The 5,974-nt window shown below is 53.2% G+C and overlaps 1 non-coding gene across 1 annotated transcript; it reads right to left on the bottom strand.

Moving 5' to 3' along the window:
- Positions 1–3,331: 3,331 nt before the first annotated feature.
- On the bottom strand, positions 3,332–3,393 carry LOC116555262. Its single transcript, XR_004270459.1, has one exon. It is a non-coding gene; the product is annotated as a U7 small nuclear RNA (small nuclear RNA).
- Positions 3,394–5,974: the final 2,581 nt, after the last annotated feature.

Below are 5,974 nucleotides of genomic sequence, written 5' to 3' on the forward strand. Positions count from 1 at the left end.
CTCCCTCCACCCCCCGTCTCCCTCCACCCCCCGTCTCCCTCCACCCCTCACCTCCCTCCACCCCTCACCACCCTCCACCCCTCACCTCCCTCTACCCCCCATCTCCCCGGCACCCCTTATCTCGAACTCCTGGTGGATCACGAGGTCAGGAGATCGAGGCCATTCTGGCCAACACGAAGAAACCCTGACTCTACTAAAAATACAAAAATTAGCTGGGCATGGTGGCGCGGGGCTATAACCCCAGCTACTCAGGAGGCTGAGGCAGGAGAATCGCTTGACCCCGGATGGCGGAGGCTGCAGTGAGCCAAGATTGTGCCACTGCACTACAGCCTGGGTGACAGAGCGAGGCTCGGTCTGAAAAAAAAAGTCAGATCTTCCATGATTCCACGGACATGAGTTATCTAGGACAGACACTCACAGGACAGAAAGTAGACTTGGGGTTGCCAGGGCTCGGACGGAGGAGTGGGGAGTTCATGTTTAAAAGGCAGAGCTTCTGTTGCGGAAGATAAGAAAGTTTTGGAAATGGATACATTGTGAATGTGTCTAATGCCAATGAGTAAACTACATGCTTAGAAATGTATAAAATGGTAAATGTTCTATTTTCTACGTTTTACCACTTTTTTATCAAGTGAAAAAAATGACTGGAAGGAATCATTATCCTTGAAGCCTTGTGGTTCTTAGCAAATTCCCCCCAGAAAGAAATTTGGAAAAATGTTTTATGCATTTTGAAACCTAGCTTCTTAATTCTGCACGTTCCCAGCAGAACGCGGTGGCGATGTGCGTGAGTAATGCCACCGTCAGCCACGACGGCCTTGGCAGGCTGCTGGGCCACTTAATGGTGAAAATGCTTTTTGATTATTATATCAATTCATGCCTGTCAAGAGAATCATGAGGGCGTCGTGACCCTTTTGATGGCATTATCTCAACTTCTTCAGAGCTCATTTCTGGGTCATTGTGATGGAAAGATTCATAAGTGAGAATTATCGTTTAGAGTTGAAAATCGCAGCCAACACTTCTGCACTTTGCTTCACGTTCATAGCGGATCTGAATATGGAATTGTCCTGGGCACAGGTAAATCCACAGCACGGTGCTTGGTCTTTATTTTCTTGGGGTGGTTAGATGGTGATTCCCCCAAGGGTCCCTCTGTGGGGGGACTGCGTGGAGTTGGGGGGGACACAGGCAGACATCAGCAGAGGAGGGTGTGCTCCCCAAACTCATGCCAAGCCAGGACCCCTTTTCCCTCACCTCCTCCTACTTTGTGGTTGGGGGCTGCCCCGTCTGCGTTGCCACCTGTGTCACTGACCAGCACCTGGCACTTGTCCATCACCCAGCCGTTAGCTGGTCTGCAGCCCCCAGGATTTCCGTGGACATCCATTCCCCCCGCCAGGGTCCCCTTGATGGCTCCATGCACCCAGTCCCCAGCCATTTCTGGTGCTCACGGCTCACTGCAGCACCCTTTCTGCAGAACTGCCCTCAGCCAATGGGAGCTGCCCGGCTCAGTGAGGCCTGAAGGTTACACTTCCCTCTGTGCAGCCCCTAATAAATGGCTGGTGGAAGCACTCAGCTTCCTTCCTCAAGACGGGATTGTTGGAAACAGATGCTCGGTGCTGCAAAGAAAAATCAGCACTGAGACAAAGGATCTCTCAGCAAGGCAATTTTTTTTTTTTTTGAGACGGAGTTTCACTCTTGTTACCCAGGCTGGAGTGCAATGGCGCGATCTCGGCTCACCGCAACCTCCGCCTCCTGGGTTCAGGCAATTCTCCTGCCTCAGCCTCCTGAGTAGCTGGGATTACAGGCACGAGCCACCATGCCCAGCTAATGTTTTTTGTATTTTTAGTAGAGACGGGGTTTCACCATGTTGACCAGGATGGTCTCGATCTCTTGACCTCGTGATCCACCCGCCTCGGCCTCCCAAAGTGCTGGGATTACAGGCTTGAGCCACCGCGCCCGGCCAGCAAGGCAATTTTTACTTCCTGCAGGAAGGGTACCCTCACTAGCCATCTTGCCACAAGAGTGCAACGAACAAAGGAAAAGCAGACGTATTTATACCTTATGCATTTGGGGTCGTCCTTACTGCTGTGTCTGATCTCCGTTGATTGGAGCCAGACCTCACAATCTAACCTAAAACCCAGTTGGCTAACAACTTAAAACTTTTCTATGCAGGTAAGAGCAATGGAGAGCAAAAAGGAAGTCCAAATAAGGAAGGGGCACAGGCTGCGAGCTGGGGCCTGCCTGTGGGCACGTCCAGCACAGGTGTCTTGGTTGAAGTACAAGGACACGGAATGTACGACGTGCCTGTGAGTGTGTCTATCAGCTGCACAGGATAGGGTGTAACAAAGAGTTATTAGCAAAAAGCAAGACGGCTTTGAAGAAAGTCTTTATAAAACAAACTATTATTTCTAACACTTATGAAACTTTGACGAGGAACTTTTTTTCTGCTTCCCACAGGATGATCCTGTGGGGTCACTCACACACCAGAACTTCCCAGGGGAGCAGGCTGGGGCGGGCCTTGCTGCTTCTGTCCCGCCAGCTTTCTTCACTTCTGTACAGGGTTCTCCCTAGCAGGCACCCTCGAGACCCACTTATGCAAAAGCCCCTGTCCAAGGTGCTACTGAAGGAAACCCAACCTAGGACAGGCATCCAAAAGACCTGGCTCCATTCCTGACTTGCATCAGTTGTGGGAACCATCTGTGAGCTCACAGTGACTCCCATACCACCTCTCCTCACCTGCACTGGCTGGTGCCTGGCAGCCTTTCTGTGCCATGAGGTCCCCCATCCCCAACCCAACCCACCATCACAGGAGTGACCAGACTGGGCATCTGGCTCCAATGAGGTCAGTTAAGAACTCTCCCTTCAGAATTTGGGGCTGGGACTAAGAAAGAGTTCTCTTTCGGAAGCCAGCCTGAAGAATGGAAGCCTACTGCCGGATGTCACTTCCTGCCCTCCAGGTGCCTAGGAGGAGAGAGAGGAAATACAGCCACAGGGCAGCAAGTAGAGCCCGGGGACTGAGCAAGTGCAGGCATTCCTCCATCCCGGGTCTCGGGTCCCCAAGGCCTGGCTGCCCTCCTGTCCCTGAGGTCCCAGAGCTACACCTGGAAGAAGCCCTCCTCTTCAGCTTGTTACTGCAAGTCTATGTCTTTCTTTTTCTTTTTCTTTCTTTCTTTTTTTTTTTGAGATGGAGTCTTGCTCTGTTGCCCAGGCTGGAGTGCAGTGGTGTGATCTAGGCCCAGTGCAACCTCTACCCTCCCAGGTTCAAGTGATTCTCCTGCTTCAGCCCCCAGAGTAGCTGGGACTACGGGCACCTAGCACCACACCCAGCTAATTTTTTTTAAGGGGCTTTCTGGCAAAAACCAGAATCCCTGCTAAACAAATTCTCAAAGAGCTGTAACACTAATTTTTTTAAAAAATACTTAGTAGAGTATTTTTAGTAGAGACGGGGTTTCACCATGTTGGCCAGGCTGGTCTTGAACTCCTGAGCTCCATGATCTGCCCACCTCAACCTCCCAAAGTGCTGAAGTTACAGGCCGGACCCACTGCACCCAGCACCTCAAGTCAATTTTTTAATATCAGCCACAAATTCCTAAGTAACTCAGAGCTGAAATCATTAACTTCCTTCAATAATGAAGAAACAGAGGCTCAGGGAAGTTAAGTAACTGACTGCAGGTAACCCAGGCAGAAAGGGGCAGAACCAGGATTTGAACCCAGGTCAGTGGAGCGCTGGAGACACAACCTCACCACGGTATCCCTGGGCTGCAGTGAACACCCTGGGCCACCCCGTCCCTCTCCCCGCCGCCACCTTTCCTCCTCAGCCCCTGGGTTCCATCTCACATAGGACCAGGGTTCCCACAAACCCTGCTTATCCACTCTGTGCCCAGGCGGACCCAGGCTCCTCACCCATCCACTGTGAGTCTTCGCTGTAACTCCTGGCAGCCTGGGCTGCCAAGGAAAGTGGTGTCTCCAGAGACATCAGCCCCATCTGGAAACAGCTCTGCTCATTCGGATAAGACATTCCCAGAACCCACGGCAGATGTTTCGCAGACATGGGTGATTCAGCTCCCTAGTGGGGGTCACATCTGCTCCAACTTCTAGCCTGGCCCGGGTTGAAGAGGCCCTGGAGGCTGCCTGCACCCTGCACTACAGGTGGGGAAAGTGAGGCCTGGCTCCAGTGGCCAGCCTGGGCCAGAGTTCAGATCAGGTCCTGGATGGGGACGTGGGACTCTGGGCCGGCTCCTTCTCTCCCAGATCAGCCCCTCCCCTGCTCTCCGTGAGGGCCCAGGACGGATCCTTCCACAGCCCAAGTTCCTGTATCCAGGACCATCCAGGTGGACAACGAGAGGAACCGTTTCTGTGGTTCTGAGTGGATGTGAGATGTCTAGAGTCAATAGCGTCACCACACAATTGAAAAACGAGGCAGGCGCAATACATTTGCTCAGATCACAGGTCATTTTAGGCTGGGACAAGCATCTTGAGCCTGGAGGTACAACCTCAGCCTCCCCCTCCCAGGGATAACCCCCAGCCTAACCCCACAGGGATAACCCCCAGCCTCCCCCACAGGGATAACCCCCAGCCTCCCCCACAGGGATAACCCCCAGCCTCCCCCCACAGGGATAACCCCCAACCTCCCCCACAGGGATAACCCCCAGCCTCCCCCACAGGGATAACCCCCAGCCTCACCCCACAGGGATAACCCCCAACCTCCCCCACAGGGATAACCCCCAACCTCCCCCACAGGGATAACCCACAGCCTCCCCCACAGGGATAACCCACAGCCTCACCCCACAGGGATCACCCCCAGCCTCCCCCACAGGGATAACCCACAGCCTCCCCCACAGGGATAACCCCCAGCCTCCCCCACAGGGATCACCCCCAGCCTCACCCCACAGGGATAACCCACAGCCTCCCCCACAGGGATAACCCACAGCCATGAGAGCTGTCAGCTTCCCTCATTTTTGTCCCGGTTTCTGCCGAGGAAGCCAAATCTGCTCTGCTGCCCCACCCAAGGATAACCTAGAGCCTACTCTGGTAGGACTCTGGCCCCAGGCAGCACCCTTCAGGCCAACAGCCCCCCAGGGCACACTGGGGCCTTCCTGCCTCCCTTGTAAGGCCTCCCCCTCCTCGGCCTGCTTTTGACCAAGCTCTGAATACCACCTGCTGGCTCTCATTGGTGGTCTTCCTTTATTTCCACAGGGCGTTCCAGGACCCAGGAAAGTCCAGTGTGGCCAGAGTGAGGGTTTGAGGGTTCACGCCAGACATGATGGGGCAGGAGCCCCCACCCAGGGCTCCTCACAACCCTGCTTTTACAGGAACTTGGCTCTCCTGACCATGCACCAGCTCCTCCCCTCGCCCCGAACCTGGGTGTCACACATGTGCACAGGGTGTGTGAACCCAGGTGTCACATATGTGCTAAGCCTGGTGTCACGTGTGTGCATAGGGTATGTGCAGAACGTAGGCATCACACGTGTGCACAGGGTGAATGGTGAACCTGGGTGTCACATCCTATCCAAGGCCTATCCTATGTAGCTGTTAGACATGCCGTGCTTACAGGCACGTAGTACATTCTATGTCCTTGTACTTTCACCAAGATATCTGTGCTGGACGTGCTCACAGGCATGTCCCAGCTCTCCGTTGCTTTGGCCTGTTTAGAAAAGTTTTAAGTTGTAACCAATCAGGTTTTAGTGTGGATTGTGAGGCGTGGCTCCAGCCAATGGAGATCAGACACAGCAGTAAGGACGACCCCAAATGCGTGAGGGATGAATTGGTGTGTTTTCCTTTGTTCATTGTATTCTTGTGGCAAGATGGCTAGCGAGGGTACCCTTCCTGCAGTCCAGGAAGTAAAAATTGTGTTGCTGAAAGATCCTTTGTCTCAGTGCGAATTTTTCTTTGCGGCACCAAGCATGTATTCTCAACTTAGTTTAAATGATAATAGCCCTTCCCCAAACTAAACCATCTTTATACAATTAATAAAAGGCTACAA

Source organism: Sapajus apella, unplaced genomic scaffold, assembly GCF_009761245.1.
Source record: "Sapajus apella isolate SASKATOON/1434 unplaced genomic scaffold, GSC_monkey_1.0 scaffold14, whole genome shotgun sequence".
Taxonomy (NCBI): Eukaryota; Metazoa; Chordata; class Mammalia; order Primates; family Cebidae; genus Sapajus; species Sapajus apella.